General features: G+C 46.6%; 1 protein-coding gene across 2 annotated transcripts in view; it reads left to right on the plus strand.

The window, feature by feature from the left end:
* The window catches only part of NTF3 (neurotrophin 3), a 247,011-nt gene that overhangs the window by 73,425 nt on the left and 151,265 nt on the right, over positions 1-22,321 (plus strand). The gene's annotated exons all lie outside the window — the stretch shown is intronic.

Consider the following 22,321-nt stretch of genomic DNA (forward strand, 5'->3'; position numbering starts at 1 on the left):
TCGCCCTCACCCGACACCAACCTTTTAACATTCGGCTCAGCAGATCCGCCCTAGCCGGATCAAAACCCAAATATACCATGCTGTAGAAAGATACTCCCGCCAACTTGCCAGCAATCGTCGTATGCGACAGCCCTTTATCCATGCAATCCAACACAAATCGCACCACCCCACGCTCACACTCTTCCTTGGACAATCGTCCCACTCCCATCTCTCCCCCCACCAAGGACCCAAACTCAGCCCACGCCAACCTGTACGCCCGCCTAGTGGACTCCGCTATCGACCTTTCAACCAACCCAACCACTCTCACTCCCCCCAGGCCCAGATACCCTCCGGCACCTTGGTCTTGCAAGCTTCCGCTCCCGGCGCCAGCTCCCTGAAGCGCTGCCACTGCGAACGAGATAACGCATCCGCAATTTCGTTACTCACGCCTGGCACATGTTGCGCGCAGAACAGCACATTGTAACGCAGACACAGCAGCAAGAAACTTCGCTGCAAGCGCAGCACCCGCAGGTCCCTCGCCTTTTGGTTGTTCACCAAGTCCACTACAGTCATATTATCCACATGAAACAACACCGACCTGTTCCTGAACTCCGGACCCCACACCAGCAAAGCAACCAACAAGGGGAAAAACTCCAAAAACGCAATGCTCCTGCCCTGCTGTAGCCAATGAGCCGGCAACTGCTCTGCACACCAGCGGCCGTCCCAGAAAATTCCGAAATCGGCAGCACCTGCCACGTCAGAGTAGAGCTGAACCTGCCGCACCATCCGGTCACGCGCAAAATCCAAGGACACACCATTGAAGTCCTCCAGAAAAACCAGCCACACTCGCAAGTCCGACCGGACCCCCAGCGTGATCGTGATCCTGTGATGCGGGAGGGCTGCCCCCGACATGGCCATGCCGAGCCGCCTGCAAAACGTCCTTCCGGCCCTCACAACCCTGCACGCAAAGGTCAACAACCCCAACAGGCGCTGCACGGACCTCAACTCCAGCTTCCGAACCTCAATCGCACTTCTCAAAGCTTCCTGCATCTCCGCCACCTTCCGCACCGGTAGCCGCACCTGCCAAACCACCGAATCCAACTCAATCCCGAGAAAAGTCAGGCAACAACTAGGCCCTTCAGTCTTCTCCGGTGCCAACGGCACCCCAAAATCCTGTGCCAACAACTGAAACTGCCGCAAAGCCTCGCCGCAAGCGCCAGAGTGACCCGCGCCCACAAACAGAAAGTCATCCAAATAGTGAGACACCAGCCGGTGTCCACTGCGGTCCACAAAGGCCCACTGCAAAAAGGAGCTGAAAGTCTCGAAAAGCGCGCAGGAAATCGCACAACCCATCGGTAGAACCATGTCCACGAAGATGGACCCGTCAAACTGCATGGATGAATGGGGAGGAGGCCAAAGGCCGACTTGATGTCACATTTGGCCAACTATGCCCCCTTCCCACAGGACCTCACCAAGCCTATGGCATCATCCACCGACGCATACAGTACTTTTGAGTCCTCCTCCGCAATGAAATCATTCACCGACCCTCCTTCCGGCCAAGACAAGTGATGAATCAATCAAAACTCTCCAGGTTCTTTTTTGGGCACCACCCCAAGAGGTGAAACAATGAGATCCGACATCGGCCAGTCTGCAAAAGGACCCGCAATCCTGCCCTCTGAAACCTCCCTCTCCAATTTACGCGCCACTACCTCCGGCAACTCCTTGGCGGACCGCAAGTTCTCAGCCCAACGTCTCTCCCTCGGCCCCTGATAACCATTCCGAAAACCTTCCATGAACCCCCAGTACAATCGCAACGCCGCTTCCTTATCAGGGTACCGTGAGAGCCATGGACACATGGCCTCCAACCTAACCGGAGTATGGGCCCTTCGGCCCAGGCTGCCCCCTACCCTTGGCAAGTTTCCACTGCTCTGACGGCGAAGCCAACGTGAGGCACTGTGTGACTGCATGCCGCCCCCGCACTTCGAACACTCATGCTTGAACTTACAGGAGGGGCGGTTGCAGAAACCCTTATTAAAACCCCAACAGGCTCCCGAAGACACTGGCTTGTACTGTTGTCCTGCAGCCCCGGACCACACCGCCTGGTTTCCCAAACTACCTGCACCTCCTTGGCTACCCGCCCCAGACTGGGCGGGGCGCGACTGAAAAGACCGATAAGTCACCGGAAGACCGCTAGCCGTATGAGTGGAAGCCGCCGCCTGCATCGAAGACATCCATTGAATCCAAAGCTCTTGGTCCACCTCCCCCCATGGCTTGTCCGGATTGACGCTGACCCTGGCCCTAAACTCCTCGTCGTAGCTCAGCCAAGCAAAACCCCCGAAATGCAGCTGCACCTTCCTAATCACGTCCATATACTTGAACAGAGCAATTGCCCGATCACCGTGCTTTTCACAATATATACTCGCGTAAATCAAAAAAGCCGATGTCCAATTCTCCATCGTAACCGGCACCCTCGGCCGCCTGGTCAACTCCCATTCCTCCTCTTTAGACCCTTCCTTCGCCTGAATCTCTCTATGTAGCAGTTTAAACACATCCACATATTCGTGCCTCCAAATCATCCCTCTCGTTTTCTCAGACAGATGCGAACCCAGGGGCATGGCCAAACCCATATATGGCAATTTCTTGTGGAGCTTCTCCACTCCATCATCCTTACCCCCCAAATCCTCCACCTTGTCGGTTTGCGCACTGGCCGTCGTGACCTGCTTCCCCCCAGCAGCCGCCACCGGCTCCGCCCCAACATGGGCCCCCGTCCGCACAGACCCATCCCCCACCCCCACCGACCGGCAGGGCTTCTTCCTCCCTCCTTTCCCCCCTGCAGTCCATGCGTCCCACTAAGAGCCCTCACCTGACAAGGTTGCAGGAGCGTCCATCTCCCGCCGCCGTGCGTCCGCCGGCTTCATGGTCCCCTTGGTGGCCCGACTGGCGCCATCTCGTGCCTCATGGGAAACACCGACCGTGGCGGATGCCACCTTGGCCCTGTCCACACACTCCGACTCGCGCAACTCACCCTCTTCCAACTCATCCTCCTCATCCTCATAGTCCAACCACTCACATCCAGCGGCACCACTTCCGTAACCACTCTCTTGGCACCCTTCCCTTTCACTCCAGGCATAAACTCGCATTCCAGCATCGTCGCTGCCCGCTCCCTCGATGGAGGGCAGGCCGCCGCGGACCCCCCTGCTTCTTCGTCCCGGCGTTTGGAGGCCGTTTTGCGCCCCGCCGGCCCACCCCGGCCTCTGCCAGCTGACCCCGCCGGCTTGGTCCCACCCAGCCCCCCCGAGCCGTATGCGCTCTGGGAGGTCCCGGTGCCAACAGGTCTCTGATCCGTCAAGGCAGTCCCTGCACTGTCCACCCAGACCCACTGCCCACGTGTCCCAGGCGCCCCCTTGTCTCTACCCCCAGCTGCTCCCCTGCCCCGCGCAGGCGCTAGGGCCCCATCGCCCTTTAGCACCCCGCCCGCCTTCGCCTCCCTGGCCTCACATAAGCGCTGCCACTCCTGCTCATATTCAGCAATGACGCGACGCTGGTCGCGAGCCCTCTCCTCCTCGGTCATGCGCTCCCACCTGTCATACATGGACAGCCGCCCAGACTCCCCCAGGCCTCCCCGCTCGGGCGTGGGCACCGCAGCACCCCCCGCCTCACCCTGCTGCTGCGCCTTCAAAGGGCCTTTGCCCTTGGAACCCTGCTGCTTGACAACCCCTTTCCGGCCCCCCGAAAGGTCGACCGGTTGCTCCAAGATGGTAAACTCCTCATCCCCCTCAGACTCCCCCCCGGACAGGGTGAGGGCAAAATCCTCACCAGCCGCCACCTCCCACTCACCCAGGTCCTCACCCCCACTGCCCTCACTGCTCTCATCGTACCCCACCAGTTGGCCCACACTCCCCGACCCCCGGCACGCAGTGCCGGCGGAGTCCTGACCGCCCCGCCATCCTCACCGGAAACCGCCTCCCTGGTCTCGATCTTAGCCAGGAGGCTCAGCCGCCTCCCCCCTTTCTTGGGCGCTTCCTGCTGTCTCTTGCCCCTAGCCTTCTTAGGCGCGCCCTCCCGAGCCCCAGCGGGCTTATCCATACAGGCTGCGACAACTGCAGCCACCCCTGCTGACGCCGACCGGGGCGTGTGGGTCATCCCCACCCATGCCTGGTCCAGGACACCGGGTTGCAGGAGGTCCGTCCTCCCCGCCCGGCCAAGAACCTGTAGTGCAGCCCTCACTGCCTCTGCATCAGGTGCTGCCATACCTCCAAAAGCGTTTACCAACCGTCCGCGAGATGCGTGAGGTTTGGCAACCTCAAATCCAGTCCGTCCGCGAGATGCGTGGGGTTTGGCAACCCCGACCCGTCCGCGAGATGCGTGGGATTCCGCACCGCCGCGCGCCGTACCGGGACACCGTGGACTAAACACTGCAAAATCGCCTAAAATGACAGCCCACCTAACTAAACCAGCAAACCTGCCTCTGAAGTCACTCACGACCAAAAGACCCCTAAATCACACACCACCCACAGCTCCGATCTAAAACTAACTTCTTTCCCTGAGGCACCGGGGACAGGAAGAGGAAGTCCTTCCCCTTCCTGTCCCCCTAAATAGCCTCCTAACCCCTCCCACCCCTGACCTAACCCCCTAACTACTTCCTTCCTGTCCTAACTATCGCGCGAACACCCCGGGGAAAAGACTGGTCTGCCGACCTGCTTTCCCACAGGGGCCGCACAGTGCACGCCGCCACGCACGCAGGCACCTCCTACTATAGAAGTGGTGATGACAGTGCACGTCGCTACGCACACAAGCACGCATCAGGGAGAAATGCATTTTGTGGCATGTCCTGGCTCGTAAGTTCAACATTTTCATTTAGAGTTTTATGTTTTCACTGTAATGATCCCTGTGCCATGCCATGTTAGAAAAGCGTCTAGCTCCTCAGCACATTAGAAAATACTGAAGCCCTCTGATCGCATTCGCAATCGCATTAGACTCCCAGTCCCCAAGCTTTAAAGACGTGTCAACTGCTTCCTAAGCAGCTCACAGTAGGATGCAGAAGTAGGCATACTTAACTCTGTTTAAGTAGTTTACCACCCTGCTATCATTGTTTTTTTTCTTTTACTCAATTATTGTTCTGCCTTCAAAAAAGGGAGAGGGGGTGGCCTAGGCCAGAGCCGTTGATCTTGGAACTAGGAATCCAGGTTCGAGTCTCGGCATCGGCTCACCGCTCGACATCCTGTGATTCTGGGAAAATCACTTAATCTCCCTGTGCCTACAAAAACAAATGTGTCCTTCTGTAATGTAACTGCTGCTTGCCTTTGGTCAAGTTCGCTCTGTTTAAAAATGGCAAAAAAAAGGAAATAACGCCCATTCTTGGTAACCCCTTTAAAAAAGCCTCATAAATCCAGATTCGGCCTGTGACTGCGGTGATACAGTGGATTGGACATGCAGAAATGCCCAATGCTTTTATGAGGCCATAATCAACAGTTAATATTTTTGGGAAATTCGGGATTCCTATGTAAATAGATGTGGTGACACAAATTCCCAAATGTTATTCCATATCCCGTTGCCAAAATGTACAGTTTATCGGAAATGGTGTGCGACCATTCCACAGCATTGGTAACACCAGGGGAGGTACTACTGAAGCAGGAGTACCGCAATTCTCATAAAGAGGGCCTACAAATCTGACCACCCACTTTTGTGATTTCTCAAAATCCATCATTTTCCGTTTCGATTGAACATCTCTGGATTTTCGCACCCCACACGGCACAGACCCTGCACCGAGTTAATAATTCTTGCTTTTTCCTGATGCAGGACATAACTGGTCAACAGTGCACATTTGTGTTTTTTTTAGTAGTAAATACATTTATTTCGGCATACATGGCATGAAAGTTTTCAAATCTTCGTCAACAATACAAAAATAAAAGCACATGTAAATTGAAAAGGTAACAATGCATGACCTGATTAAGAGTTCTACAATTACACAACATTAAAAACATATCCTAAGGTACTGCTCTACGATTGCTTTGTTATAGCGCCTCAAACCTCATTGTGAAGCTCTTAAGCACATTTTTGAATGAGTATCATGCTACACTGTGCATAGTGCCTAGTTGGAAGGGTGTTGTACTTGCTGTGACTGTCTTGTGTGTTTTTTTAATTTATAAACAGAGTTTTATATAGCGCTAACTGGAACCGAATCGGGTATCAGATCGCTTTACATAGCACCAGTTGCATTATATGAAGACACATTCATTTTTTGTTAGGCACAGGGAGATTAAGTTATTTGCGTAGAATCACAGGATGTTCAGCGTCATTGCCGAGACTCAAGCCCATGCGGTAAGTCGTGAGGGGGTGACACCATGAGTTACCCGCACGGGTGACACCAACCCTAGTGACGCCACTGATGAGGAGTAAATCTGTGCCCGGAGTATCTGAATTGCAGTTAGAAAAAGATTTATGCCTAGTCACGAGAGTACATCTACGTGTGCAGACATTTCCGCCATTAGATTTACCTTTGTGAATCAGAATCACAATATTCAAGGAGTTTTGACATGTTACCCTCTCATTTCCACACCGTGTCCCATTTAGTGTGATAAGTGGAAATCATATTATTGTTCACATACTTTGCGCATTATAGTTGCGCATTACAGTTTCACTTTTGAGCCATGCAATTTTTAAATTCAGTTAATTCATCTGAATATGAGAAAACTAATAAATTCCAAATTCATTGTCTAAAAAAAAGTTGAATAAAATAGTGTGTTATGAATTCATTGCAGTTTTCTTTCAGATTAATAGTCATAAATGCTGAGTTGAGAACTATTTTCTATGGAGTAACTTGCAAGTAAGTGCTGAGCTTGTTAGAAGTGCCTTCTCTCAAACAACTGAAATTCATATGCTAACTCCATGTTAGTCTGCGCTCAGTTTTGTGCAGGTGGCGAAATGGCACTCGTATTTGGAGCTGGAAACTAAGGATCAGAACTAGAGTTTGGCAGACGGGTAATTTGTCACAAATCTGATGGTTTTACCTTATTACAAGTGTGTTATTTCCTAATGCACTTTTACCAAGGCGGATGGGAAATCCGTCACAATGGTGTCACCAAATTCTAAATCTGGCTCCAATTTTTCATCATCAGACTTTGAAGTACTAAATTTAGTAGAGCATTAGACTAGAACTAGTCATACTCTAACTTTTGGAAAATTCCTGTTACTTGTATCAAGTTTGAGATTATTCCTTCGGTCATTTACGTGATTCAGAGAACACAGTATACCATCAGCATATACTGATAAACTCATTCCTGGGCTCTTCCAAAGGCCCCTAAATGGTTGTCATTAAAGAGGATATTAACCTAATTAAGACGAGTGAGGAACATGAATGACATTTATTTTGATGTAGCCTTTATAGCAGAAATATTACAAATTAGACAATACAGCTTATATTGGCAAGCAACTGTAGAGCATCTCCAAATATGTAATATTACTGAACTCTATCTGTCTTCCCATGAGGCATTTGTTTTGATTCGATCTTCATTTATGGGTTTTAGGGGATATCGGGGCATATTACCAAGGATGGCGATAGGCAATTATCGCCGGTTTAGAGGCTGTTTTCGGCCGCTAAGCGGCGATAATTCTATTGCTCTATTAGCAAGCTGTCGCTAACTGATGTTAGCGACAGCTTTTAGGCGATAGCGAGCAGTTTGGGGCCCGCTTTGCATGTCAGCGATATTTATCGCTAATGACATGCAAAGTGGGTGTACCCAACCTGTTAGCGACTGAAAGCAGTTGCTAATGTCGCTATCACCTATTAGCAAGGCAGGCGTAGCGATGGAAATATTCCCGCTATCGCCAAAAACCAACTCCTGCTCAGATCAGTTCTTAGCCATGTTATCCAATGGGAGGTGGATAACATGGCTAAGAGCATTTCATCGCTAATGCGTGAATATCGCTGTATGCTCAGCGATATTCATGCATTTCGTCGCTATCGCTGGATATTTTAGCACAATGGAGAAAAACGTTGCTAATAGCATGTTTTCTCAGCTAACATATCCAGCGATAGGCAGCGATAAAAAAATCGTCGCTAAGCCTATTTAGCGATAATTATCGCTACCTGTTGGTAATATGCCCCATGGTTCTTAAGTGGTTTAAAAGTTTTTTGTGGTAAAATTTTAAGTTGTCCAGACAGAAACCTCCAATTTCTACCCCACTTCCCCATCTTTATTTGTATGTTTAGTGTGCCTCCTGGTCCATTTTGTCTCTAGTTACTTTAAACTTTTTTTCAAAGTTGCTGGGTGATGTGAAGGTGGGCATGGCATCTTCATGCCTCAGCATGTTGATGACACATCTGTTTGTAAAAGCCTAATTAAGGATGATGTTCACTGAGGGCGAATTCCCAAATTCAGCTTCTTTCATTCTGAAGATTAAGGCCACCATTATTGAGTTTTTATTTTTCCTAATAATTTTGATTCTCAGATGCAGACTCTACTGTTTGTGGTGCTGCACTGCATTGTTTCACCTTAGCACTTATAGTACAAGCTCTGGTTTATTGCTGGACAGCAGTATTTCAGAAAAAGCGCAGGTAGCAAATAAATCTCAAATATGATAATAACATTTGGCTCGTCTTTTACAAATTATACATTTATTTCCTTCTTGAGAATACCTTGCATGTGACCGTTTATGCCTTGAAACATGTTGATGAGCATAATGCTTTGCAGTTTATATTCCTAAATGCATGCTTCAACCTTAAAATCAGTTTCACACCTCTGACGCCCAACTTGTGGTGAGAGGTAAAAATTCAACTACTTGTTGCATCCCTTCACAGGCTCACATGTGAGGCTTTTGTACTGTCCAGAGGCTATGCATATAAATATATAGCTCTTTATCATTAAAATGGAATATCAATCGAATCCTACGTACAGCCCAGTAACCTGCATCCGTGCAGAGGTCCCCACCGAAAATTAACTCGATTTAAGTGTCAAGCCTTGTACGTAGTAGTATCTGGCTTTGGAAACATATTTCTGTTTCTGTGTCTTTTGCCTGTATTGGTTTGTTTTCTCAGAGGGATAAATCATTTCTAGTTCCCTGGTAGGTCTGCTATGATAGCTTGTTATTCTGATTTCAATAAAAATGTTTCGGGATTAGAGTATTTAAGTGGTTTGGAGAAGGATTTAGAAGAGAATGTTTATTTTACTTTTTTTCCCTCGGTTTCTGGTTTTCTTAACCCTTTCTACTGCTAGTTTTCAGTGTTGTCTGTTCGCTGTTTTCAGTTTAACATTTCTACCAAAATTGACTACATTGATGGCATACAATACACAAGAATACACGATTCTGAAGTAGTACAAAACAGTCAAAAGAAATCTAAATCTGTTGGCATAAAAATGGGGAAAATGGGAAGCATGAACAAAAGGTAGAAAAGCAACTGAAGGTAGAACAGCAGGAATTTAACCAGGTTGCTAAAAAAATTACAGATAACAATCTACCATATTAACTACATTAATCTATATTATGTATTGATAAGATAAAAACGTTTTTTGTGGACATTACCACTATGTTTAATGGGATTAAAGTCACAAATAATTTCCAGTTAGTGGAAGTTAATTTTATTCCAAAATGTATCAATATGTGGAACAATTCATTTCCAATGTCCTTAGATAAATATTTGATTCGGTATTTCCACATTGAACCACATATCTTGATCAGGGATCAGCAAGTGTCTCCTTTACCTTAAAGAAGTCCAGGGCAGTGCTTCCTGTTCAACCTTATGCACCTATCAGTTTCACTCAACTCAATGCTCTGGTCATACTATGCAACACTGTCAGTGTTAACATACACACCAGCCCTTCAGACCTTAGGTGCTAAGCCTTTACAATTCAAAATCCAATCCTAAATGATGCTATAACTTTGATATCTCGATCCTATTTATTCTGTTATCCACACTAAGAGCAGGAAAGACTTTTAATTGCATCACCCATCAAATAGACTTTTTTTTTTTTAGCTATGTAACACCTTTGACATGGTGTTAGTAGTTCTGTGGTTCTCTCTGTCATAGTACAATTCAGGCTGACGAGGGACATGGGGGGGTCTGGTGTATAAAATAATTGTCAATATGGCTCAGATAATCTTTCTATGGTGTTTAGTCATAAGTGGGCCGTTAAGATGCTATTTAAATCCCTTTACTGACCCTTTAATAAACAGCATACAGTGGAGCTTGGAACTACCGAATATGACATTCTGTGATTTAAATTTTTGGTTTCTCAACCAAGATTTTTTCTAAATATCTACCCCTTTCATGAATATATAGGTGAGCTGTTATTTTACAGACAGATCGCAACCAATATTATTGTAATCACATTTTATCTTAAATATTCAAATGTGAAAAAATCTTAAATGCATAGCGTGTCTGGATGCAATGTAGTGCCCAAGGATGAGATGAAATAGTCAAGTACATTTTAGAAGTTCAGTTGTAAAAACTTTCCACATTTTTCTTTGTCATTTAAAAAAATATATATGACGAGATAAGTTCAACAAAACATGCTTTGCCTTAAGCTATTCTTCTAAAATTAAACCTGTTTTGAGACATTCCTGAAAAGTTGTTCTTCTTTTGTAGCCTTGATACTCAACACCTGTTTCCTCAGGCTGATACTCACATTCCTCCACCCTCCCAAACTTAACCAGAACATGTCACTCGACGTTGGCGGATACAGCCACACATGTGGATGTGGGCTGGGCGGGCATGTAATGAAGAGAGAAATGCATAATTCCAAGTATGCAGACCTTTCTGCACTTATTGCACTGCATCCTTCTGTGTGGCTTTTACATATGGTGCAGTCTCTTTAACCAGAACAAAACAAGTAAAAGCCATCTAGGAAAAGTCACCTGGGCTGGCATTAAATGTAAGGCACACTGTCCCTGTTTGCGATAAAATGTGCACCTTTAAAATGACGTACCCTGCGCTGACCGAGAAGGTACACCATATTACGCTAAACGCGATATCCTCCAGTGCAGCTGTGAACACATACTTGCCCTGGGGGCTATGTATTAGTTAAAGGCAGGCTGTCTGAAGCACCTGGCCCCTCCTTTACTGTGCAGGTGGCAATCCAGCCTGCATTTCAAAAGGAAGACTGAGCTCCTCTGCAGGCGAGTGCAGTGAGTGACTACACCTGCCTGAGGTGTGAAGTCTTGGGGATGCTAGGATCCCCTCCTCCCTTTCAAGAGGCCACCTATAGGTGGCTCACAAACAGTGCATCCCCAGATATCCAATTTGCAATAACTTCTGTAATACCGCATGGGCACAAAGGCAAGTGCTTTATCATTTACATTTTCAATATTGCAACTGGGATGCAAGCAGCCTTTTCGCTACTGCACGGTCGCTACTGTGTGATGCCACGAAAAGGAGCGTTGCTCCACGTTTGACCCAATCTTAAATAACCAGATCCTCTCAATATCCGGGTTGCGATATTGAGTTGATATGTTCTCAGGAGATCATTCCCTCCCTTTATTTTTTGATGTGACAATTCTTTGGGAGATATTTATCCACTCCAACATCATCAATTCATATTGGACTGGAGTACCTGGGCGAGATTCTTAGTTGTCCCCTCGCATCGTGATGGGATCCCAAGTTTATAATCAGTTCCTTGTTTCTGTCTCCTGATAATACTCTATATGTCATATGCCCTCCTCTGCACTGTCTCCTCTTGACCCTTGAAGTTAGGTTTTATCCTTTTGTGACCTGAAGGTGTGACCGCACATTGGGTATCCAAGGGAAACGCGTGTTAGTGATTATTGAGAATTGAACCCAAATACCCCAGGATTCGTCTGATGGAGTAAACAGAACAAGCTGAAAATTTCCCCTCTAATTAATTGATTGACTAAATGTGATAATGTTCATTTAAACTCTGTTCTTACAGAATTTGTATCTGTATATACATCAGAGTTGGGCTTCTGAACACGTAATTATTATAATTTTTGTATTGATTAATTGATATTGATTGATGCTGATGGACAACTTTGCCTAACAGGGATATTGGTCCATTGCTCCCACCCTCCCCATTTTATGCAGGAGATTTTATCCCCTCTCTTGATCAAGCGCTAGAAGGGTGCGTGTCGTGGTGCACCGCAGGTCCTGGTGAGGAGCGCCTGGTTGGCGTGTGCACCGGAGGTGGAGTGAATCTCGGACACGCAGGGTGCTTGTCTTGATGCACGGGAAGCATTGGTGAGGGGTGCCTGACCAACGTGTGCATTGGAAATGGAGTGAGTCTCGGACATACAGGGTGCGTGTTGGGATGCATCGAAAACGTTGGTGAGGAGCGCCTGGTTATCAAGTGCACAGGAGGAAAAGTGAGGCTCGGACACGGCAAGCATGTTGAGGTGCGGCCGAAGGTGTTGGTGAAGAGCGCCTGGATATTGGGGCACCGGAGTTGGAGTAAGTCTCAGTAAAGCATTGTGCATGCTTTGGTGCAACCTGGGACTTTGGAGGTGATTGGCTGATCATTGTGTGCACCGGAAGAATGTGCGTCTCTGCAGCGCAGTGTGCTTGTCTTGGTGCCAACAGAAACTGCAGGAAGGAGTGCATAGTGAGCGTGCACTCGGAGTCAACGTGGAGTCACATCAGCGTTGTGTGTGTGGCTTTGTGCCAGAAAAGACCCTGAGGGTGCGGTGGTGAACCTGCACCCGCAGTAAAACTAATCTCAGGGGTGTGGGGTATGTGTGCCCTTTCTAACATTAGCAGCCCAGACCGGCAGCCCCGGAGAAGCTGAAGTGCCAGGCCAAGCCACTGAGGCCCGTTGAGAGAGCTCCGCATGGAAGGCCCAGTTTGAGAAAGGAGGAGAGGAGAGTGGGGTTGTATCCCTAGGTAATGGGGATTACTACCTGGGCGGGGTTTGGACTCGGAGGGACACTCTCGCGGCCTCTCAGTCAATCTGATGAAGTGAGCCTTTGCTTCGGCTCAGAGTGGGGCATGTACTGACGAAATGAGCGGCAGTACAGGGGCCAGAGTAAGAAGCTGCACTTTGTGTCATCGTTGAACTGTGTGGGGGGCTAATGTTATTGAAGAGGCTGATTGTCATAATACACATTGCCAATATTGCTGCTAACGAACTGCCGGATGGTATTAGGATGCCTGACATTATTATTGCCTAACGAAGTATACGATTGTAGCACTACGCTTTGCATTATTTCTCCCTTGCCAAGTACATGAGTGTAGCGACTCGCATTGCATTATTTCTTCATTGCAAAGTACATGATTGTAGTTACGCATTGCATTATTCATTAATTGCAAAGTACATGATTGTAGCAGCCCGCATCACATTATTTCTTCATTGCAAAGTACATGATTGTAGCGGCCCACATAGCATTATTTCTTCATTGCAAAGTACGTGATTGGGGTGTGACGCATTGCATTATTCCTTCATTGCGCAGTACATAAATGTAGCTGTACTCATTGCATTATTTCTCGCATTGCAGGTACCGAGGTGTATCGTTACATATTGTATTATTTCCCCTGTGCCCAGCACAGGATTGTATCATTAAGCAGTGCACTATTTTTTGTCTATCGTAACATGTGTGATTCTAGCATTGCGACCAGCATAGCATTTTAAAAGCTGTGGTTGGGATTTGAAGCTATCCGGCCAGCCAGAACGAAAATAAGCCTTTATTCTTTGTTGGCCTTTGAATTGTGTAGTCTGATAGTATATCTTTTTGTATAAAGTTATACTTGTTTTTATCAAGCTTGTGTGGAGTCCATTTGTGGTGTCACCAGGTGGTTTCTGTGGGTGTGGTTGCACATACAGAACACTCATGCCTTGGAGATAGGCCTGGCTATTCATGCCAAGCTACTAAGGGGGTGAGCAGGGCTATCGTAAACGTGTCCTTACTTGGCCTAACGTTGAGTGGGGAGCACCAGGTCACGCACTTGGTGACAGTAGTGCAGGACTGGGACTCCAGCTTCCAACCTTCCCTGCCGCAGAATGGCTATAGATGCTAGAGTAGGGTGCCCTTGGATGAGTTAAGGAGTACCCTGCTGGATTCATTAACAGTCATTCCTGACTCCAATAAGGAGGGGGACACTGTGGTTAGTTCATGGCTTAGGAGGGTGGCTGACACTTTGCCCCCTTCAGAACCCCCAATAAAGCAACTAAAACTCGATCAGCACGCTGGTTCTAGCAGGAATTGGCTTCTGAAAGAGCAGCATGTAGGAAATTAGAAAGATTTTGGTGTCGCTTGTATCGGGACATGGATAAAGTGCGCTATAAAATTGCTTTGAAAACTTATCATAGAAATGTCAAGAAGACTCGTAGCACCTTTATACACAATGTATCAGGGAGGCGAAGTATGATGGGAAGGAGATCTTTAATATTACGGCTAGCTTTACAGACCCTAAATTCACATCTCCCCGCTGGAGCCGAGCCAGCTCCTTTGCTCCAGTTTGAGTTAATTTTTCTAGGGCAAAATCCTCAAAATTCAGTCCAATGTGTCAAGGGGGAATAAGACTCTTGGAGAATTAGAATTAGGAGATCCAGTTGGCCTAATATCAATGGTTGACATTGTCAAACTTTCTCGAGCCATCAATGTAGGAGGTGACAGCTTCTTTTGTGAATTGTATGTCTGGGTCTCAAATGATCCCATTCCACCTTACGCTTTAAAGTCCATTGTGGACATTAGTACTCCACTGTATCAGGAACTATTCATTACCTTCCTTCAGTCAGAGGTAACAGCAAATGACTGGAAAAGAGCAACTGTAATACCTTTACTGAAAAAGGTCAGGCTGACCCCGAATTCTTGGCTAGTCATTACTCCCAGCAGAATCTAAAGTTCTTGTGAAGATGGTAAATCATGAACTAACCACCTTCTTGACAGATAATAATTTACTCCATTGCTCTCAGTCAGGGGTTAGAGCCAGACACAGCACTGAGTCTACACTGTTAGAGGTCTCGGAGTCCATTGAGTTTAGTTTGTATTCGGGCTTCAATGTGGCTTTGATGCTATTTGAAGTGTCTGCAGCGTTCAACACTGTAGATCATAACATCTCACTGCACAGGTATTACATTTGGGGGTTACAGGTTCTGTGTTGGACTGGCTAAACTCCTTTCTTAAAGGACGTGAGCAGGTGGTATGGTTGAAACCATGAAGAATGTTGAAATGGGGGTTGCCACCAGGCTCCTCCCTTTGTCACACTATCTTCAATGTTTTTATGTCCCTTATGGTATTCTCAGTGAAATCCTATTACATCAAGATCATCTCATGTGCAGATGATACTTCACTCCTGCTCGCATTTGATGGGGAGCCTGTGAAGGCAAGGGTTCATTTGCCAACTGCATGCAGGCCCTGCTTGATTGGCTGAAGGGCAATAAACTGCAGTGCAACCCTGATGAGTCAGAGGTCTTATTAATTGTGCAGGATACCCTTCCGGGTGATGGGTGCCTGACTTGACAGTGTCCCCATCCCCCAACGCTGTGGCTCAGGAATAGGGGAGTGATGTTTGATGTTCAGCTCTCGTTTGAGGCACAGGTGTCAGCAGTTGTGAAAACATGCTCTTGGATTTTACGTATATTAAATACATTTCTTTGCCTGCATCCCTTCGAAGCCCAAGTAACAATTGTTAGGTCTCTGCTTTTATCGAGGTTGGACTACGCTAAAGTACTTTACCTCGCTTTACCAGAATATCTAATCCAGAGGCTGCAGGTCATGCAAAATAAGGCAATCCATTTACTTTTCAAAATTCCAAAAGGTTTGTCGGTGTCTCCATATCAGGATGGAATTCACTGTTTGCCAGTTTGTCAACACATTAGGTACAAAGCACTAACTCTAACACACCAAGCTCCTCACCATAGAGGACCTATGTACTTTAACAAATGCATTGGGGCATATAGCCCTGGGAGGTTTTTGCGTTCCAATTATGCAAGTCTCATCATGGTTCCCTGTTATCATAAACAATGAAGGGGATGCTCCTCCTTTATGGTTAAAGCGGCAGGTCTGTGAAACAGATTGCCGGAATACTTAAGATTTATCTCGGATGAGGAAAAATTAAAAAAAGACCTGAAAACATTACTATTGAGACCTTAGTGATAATGGGTTGGAGATGTAATTCTTCTATGCAAAGCTCTTCTGGGACTCCTAGAAAAAGCACTGGGACACTCCTTGGAGTAGCTGTACACTGTAGAAAGTACTTCATTCATTCACTATACCAGGTTAAACCTATAGCAGCCCATTTGCAGGTATTTCTGATCCTGGTCTTGGGTCTCTAGATGTATTTGGTTTTAATGTGTTTTTATTAGTATGATACTTTGTCAGTGACATCAGTAGTGTGAATGAGATGTGTTGGTATCTATGGTAAGGTATGATGTTGGATGTGGCATGAGTAAGGTGCTTCTCAGAGAGTATGGATTAATACTATTGAATTTATGTTGTTCTAAATAATGTGTTGTGCATATGCATTGAGTATTATATTTGCTAATTGTTGTGTACCTAAGATATTTGTGAAAGCAAAAGAGGAAAACATTAATGAATGTGCTCTCACAAGAATTGTCTAAGAATTGGTTTAGTTTTTGAATCACAGGGCTCCTTTGCGATTTATTAGCACACACAGATTATTATTGAGTGATACCATTGCTAGGCAGGTGTTTTCCACTTGAGTATCCGACTGGCAAACTTCACAGTGAGGGTGAGATATGAAATGCTTGGTAGGTTGCTGTCCTGATAGAACAAGACTGATCAGGCCTTCCCCAAGACCCTCTTGGCCTCAACCCTCCATGTAAGCTCAATACCCCATGATCCTTGGTCTTTTTTTTTGTTTGCATGAGATGGTATTTTTCTGCCCCACCAACAAATCCTTCTGGACATTTTCACTTTCATTTTGGTTTTTTAGAAGGCAATCATATTTTAGGATGGAACAATAAACTGGTAAATAAACGCAGGCACTGTTTTGGCATAGGAGGTCTGCTGTGCTTTTTGGGTGTAATTAGAGGTGAACAGTGTGTAATTTAGAGGCGAACAGTGGGCAGTTTTGGTTGACGAACATTTTTTCAATCTTAGATCGGCTGCTCTCTGAAACATTTAAACTGTGAGGATTGCAAGAAGCAGATGTTATATTTCCAGGGGATAATCGTTAATTATTACAACACATTTTCAGTAAACACTTGACCAACTTGATGTTTTTCAGTTGCATAGTCCTTTAATCTGTCAAAATGTTTCGTTTTCTAAATTGCTAACATTTCAATATTTCCTTTTTTCTATTAAAATGAAATGTGCAACTCAGTACTTCTACTTGTTCGTAGTGTTCAGCTATATGCTCCGGTGCATCTGTATAAAGTGTATTTATACAGACATAAAATGGCACATCAAGCATGCCTTTGTGACAGTCTGCCAAAGAGACCTGGACACAAACGTGTGATGCTACTTGTCTGTTATTTTGGGTTTTTTCGGTGATTAAAAAAAGATACACACTATTTTCTCGGCAATTACAATCCATAACTGTTGGACCCGTGGTTACCGGTCCACCTGGGGTAGCCTGGCTCAAGTGGTAAGGTCTATCTCTGAGGCAACTTGTTGCGCTTGTGTCCCTCTCAATACAGTGACACAGGGTACTTCCACCCCAAAAATGACACTACACCGTATTTATAAAAATGGTAGAAAAGCTTTATCTTTCCTTGTATTCTTTTTCTTCTTTCAATTACCACACAATTTATTAACGCTGCACTTTAAGCATCACTGTTAATTTGCATACTTTTGTAAACTCCTGAAGCATAGCAAAAAAAACTAATCTCATTAGCAGACTTTACTTATCCACAATAATCCTGTGCAAAGAGGTAAAAGAGATGCATTACCAATTCAGATAATTTTGAAATACAGCGAATGAAACACATGACCTAGAAGCAGTTTTGCAATATTTACACTTCTAAGCAGTATCAACAAACATTGGCCTGGAAGGTCAAGGATGAATCAATCAAATCATCATAGAAGCATCGAATATGTTAACATTTCAGGAATCCAGGTTCACTCTTGAAATAAACTGGCTTTATATTAGAGATATTCACCCCCTTCTTAGGAAGTACTCAGTCCCTTTTTGATCAGCTTAACTTGGTGTCAGATGCCGGAGGAAAATCAGTATGTCTGGTAATTGATTTTACCGATTATGCACTCCTGATGGCATGGAGAACGTACCGGAATTGGCCCGGGATTTCTCTACCCAACAAGCTCTCCCCCTTCAAAGCTATTCAGTCCCAGATTACCTCCCAGCAAGGGTCCCAATAGGTGAATCTCCACCCTCCACCTGAGAGGTCCCGGCTTACTGTGTCACCAGTCCGATGATTAAATCAGCTCTTGAAATTTCCTCGATCGTCCCGCTCTGCTCCTTGAAGCGCTCCGGCGACTGCTCTCACTCTGCAGCCCTGCCGGAAGAAGGCGCGTCAAGAAAAGGAAAGGGAAAGGGGGGGTCGTTCCTGGTATTCTGCCTACTCTCAGGACCCTTGCATTGACAGCCTTCCACACGGAGAAGAGCTCTGCGCTGGCCCCGGCCTCCTTTCAGCCCGCCCCACACTCCGGTGCCTCCCTACCACCAACACGCCGGGCGGGGCTTCACGGGCCTCCGTTGCTGGGCAACACCAGAAGACGCGGCTCTTCCTCCTGACGGCTCTTCCTCCTGACGCTGGCGCCGGTTCCCTCAGGGCGCGCAGAATAACTCGGGCTGCACACGCTCTCTCCGCCACGAATCTCAGGTCCGAAGCAGTAGGCAAAGAAAAGCGCCACCAGTACTATGCTGCCCAAGGTCCGTTTACTTTGAAGTACGCACCTCCCAAGAAATCGGTTCTGCAGCAGGCTTTGAGGGAATTAGTCTAAGAGGGCAGTCCCTACGTGGGCTTAAGACAATCACCACGAAGAAGGGATAAAGGTCAATGGACTTGGGTCCTTTGGTTATAGAGGATGTCCACACCCTCCGATTTGGCTCACCAGTCTGAATCTGGGTTCACTTCACAGAAGGGGGGGTACCAAGAGGGGCTTCTCCTCGGGGTCAAGGTTAAAGGCAGGGCCAGGTCATCAGACCGGAGGGGATGTCAATAGAAAAGGCGGGTAGAAGGCCCGAAGACAGACAATTCCCCTCTCAATGCGCCAGCCTCTCCTATTCAAAGCCTCAGCTCCTGACTGACCCCACTCCTCTCATGAATGACAAAATGGCCGCCCAACATTCCACCTTATATAGCCTGGGCCAAGAGAGTCCAGAGTGGACCAGAAGGTTCTGGAACCCCTCATTCAACCCTATGGCCCCAGGCTATGAGGTGATTTGGACTGGCCGCCATATTGTATACTCTCCCTCCATTTTTAGAGGAGCCCTTGCGCCTTAATACCAATTATTAATAATAAGGCACCCAGAGACCTAAAATCAACACCAAAAATGTAGTGGACAAAAGAAAAAGAATGAGAAGGCAGAAAAGGGGTTAAAAAAATGAGGAGGGACCACCCAAAGAGCTCTCAGGTCTAACAATAACAATGTAAAAACTATTCATGCTCCCGAAATGCTGCTTTTGATTTACAAGGCAATCTTGCCTCTTTTCTTCTACTTTCCCAGAGACAATTACTCATCAATATTGGGATGCATCACTATGAACAGTGATTTTCATGTACAGTAACGTGAACACTAACACTGCATTGTTGGACTTTGCTAAAACACAGGCATTGTTGTGACCCGACAAGTGGGGCACTAGGACCCACAGGGTCAAGTGACCGGAGGAACTGGACACCGGACACCACATCCGGTCAAGGGGGCGGAGGGCAGAGAACAACGAGCGGGGAACGGGCACGGACGTGCCGATGATGGTCTGTAAGAAGAGTCAATAAAGATATCAAGATATTGTACCTGGCTGGCGTGTACTTTCTTGGTGGGGCTTCGGTGAACACCACAACTGGCGACGAAGGTCCTGACGAATCGACGTGTTGTCCACATCGAGCTGCATCCAAAAAAAAAAACAGGAGCCCACCCTGGATCGCTTCACGACATCTCTCTGACGAGGAAAAGAAAGAATATTGCCCCATGAATAAAGAGCAGCAACTGCTGCGAAAGAAAACTCGTCAGATCCCTGGTTAGCGCTGTGTGCGAGCGCGCAAAGCGAAAGAAACTGAAATTGGCGCGAGAGTCTCAGCGGTCGTTTTTGAGTCAGGCGCATTAGACCAATCAGCACGCGAGAAGGAGGAGCGGCCATTTTGAGGTCAGGCAAAAGCCGATTGGTTTGGAAATCTCGCAAAAACCTCGGCGGCCATTTTGAGGTCAGGCGAACAAGCCAATAGGAGAGTGAGAAAATCTGGCATCCATTTTGAGGTCAGGCGAAGACGAAAAAGGGCAATAGAGACTGAATTTAAGGACTGGAAGCACATAGAGAGCTGCAGTAAGACTGTAATTACAAAGGAAACAATAATAAAGAGCCAGAAAGAGCTCAAAGTAATAAATAAAGAGACTAAAAGAAAGAAATAAAGAGATAATTAAAAAAGAAAGGAATAATAAAGAGCCAGAAAGAGCTCAAAGTAAGAAACAAAGAGACACATAAGATCAAAAATAGAGAAAAGAGAGATGTGAGAACCAAGACAAAGTGCACAATACCGCAGACCGCTCCCATTCAATGTATCGGAACCGCAAGTGGGAATAAGATGGGAGCGGTGGATCTTAAGATTTGAGAGATACATGGAAGCAACCGACGTAGTAGAAGAAAAGAAGTTAGGACTATTCCTAAACCTGGTGGGTGAAGAAGTAGACGAGCTATTAGTGACTTTGCTAGTAAGCGAAACATCAACATAAAAAAACTCATCAAGTGTTTGACAAACAAGTTTGATCCTCAACGGAATGTCGATTTAGAAAGATACACCTTCACCTTAGCATTCCAACAGCCTGACGAGTCATTGGATGACTTTGCAACGCGACTAAGGAAGCTAGTAACACACTGCGAGTTCGACAAACACGACAACGAACAAGCAATCCGTCTAAGGATCATTGAAGGGTGTTGTGACACAGAATTCCGCACAAGGATACTAAAGGAACCGACATCCGTAGAGAACATTCTAACACTGGCGAGAGCAGAAGCAAGAGCAAAGATGCATGCGAAACAAATGGAGAGGCGTGTCGAGCAGGCACACCGCATAACAGATAACAGCCGCGCTGGCAACTGGAAGAAGGGACAGAACGACCAAACAGCAAAGAAACAACAAGGGTCACAATGTTATAAATGTGGATTGGAATTTCCACCCCAAGGTGCATGTCCAGCATTAGGTCAGACGTGCAGAAAATGCAACCAAAGCAATCATTTTGCCAGTATGTGCCAAGGGGTACAGTTCAGAAACGAAAGAGGGCGGCCAGCAAGACCACGAATGACGACGAGCAGACATGTAAGGCACATTGAAACAACCACCAGAAGCTCATCGCTGGAGTCAGGAGGTGAAGAAGAAGAAGAAGAAAAGGTGGAGCGACTCTACCTCATGTCCACGAACGAAGATAAAACCGAAGAAAGGATTCTTCTAGTAGACAAGAAAACAATCAAGAAGACAGAATATGTGACAATAGACATAGGGCCGCACAGAGCCAGGTTCGCGCTCGACAGTGGTGCCACGCGCAACATAATGTGTGCGTTGGAGTACGAAAAGATGGAAATAAAACCAGTTCTGCAACCATCAAGATTAGAAGTTTTCACATGGGGCGCAAGAAGGCCAGTGACGAACTTAGGAAAATTTACAGACAACCTGACATACAAGAACCAGACGATCACAGAAGAGATTCATGTGTTGAGAGGGGACATTCCAGCACCGTGCCTACTAAGCAACTTCACAGCACAAGTAATGGGCCTATTAACGATGACATGCAACATGTCAGAAGAGGGAAGCATCTTAACAGAGTACCCAAGACTACTAAAAGGACTGGGGAAAGTAAAAGAGCGACAAATCACGCTCCACATCGACGAAACTATAAAACCTGTCGCTCAACACCATCGGCGAGTGCCGATACACCTGCAACCACAAGTTGAGGAAGAGATAGAACCATTACTGAACCAAGACATCATAGAGCCAGCTGAAGGACCGACACCCTGGGTGTCGCCGATAGTGGCTGTACCAAAAAAGAATGCATGGACAGAAGAATGCAGCAAGGCCTTTGAAGAAATAAGGGAGTCTGTGACGGCGGTCGATCATCTGGCATATTTTGACCCACTGTTGTGCACTGAACTAACAATAGACGTAAGTCCAGTAGGATTGGGCACAATACTGGCCCAGCACAGACCAGGAAAGGACTCACCACAATGTATAGTTGCTTATGGGAGCAAAAGCTTATCAGACATTGAGAGAGCATACTCTCAACCAGAAAAAGAATGTTTGGCAGTTGTGTGGACATGCGAAC

Source organism: Lissotriton helveticus, chromosome 1_1 (assembly GCF_964261635.1).
Source record: "Lissotriton helveticus chromosome 1_1, aLisHel1.1, whole genome shotgun sequence".
Lineage (NCBI taxonomy): Eukaryota > Metazoa > Chordata > Amphibia > Caudata > Salamandridae > Lissotriton > Lissotriton helveticus.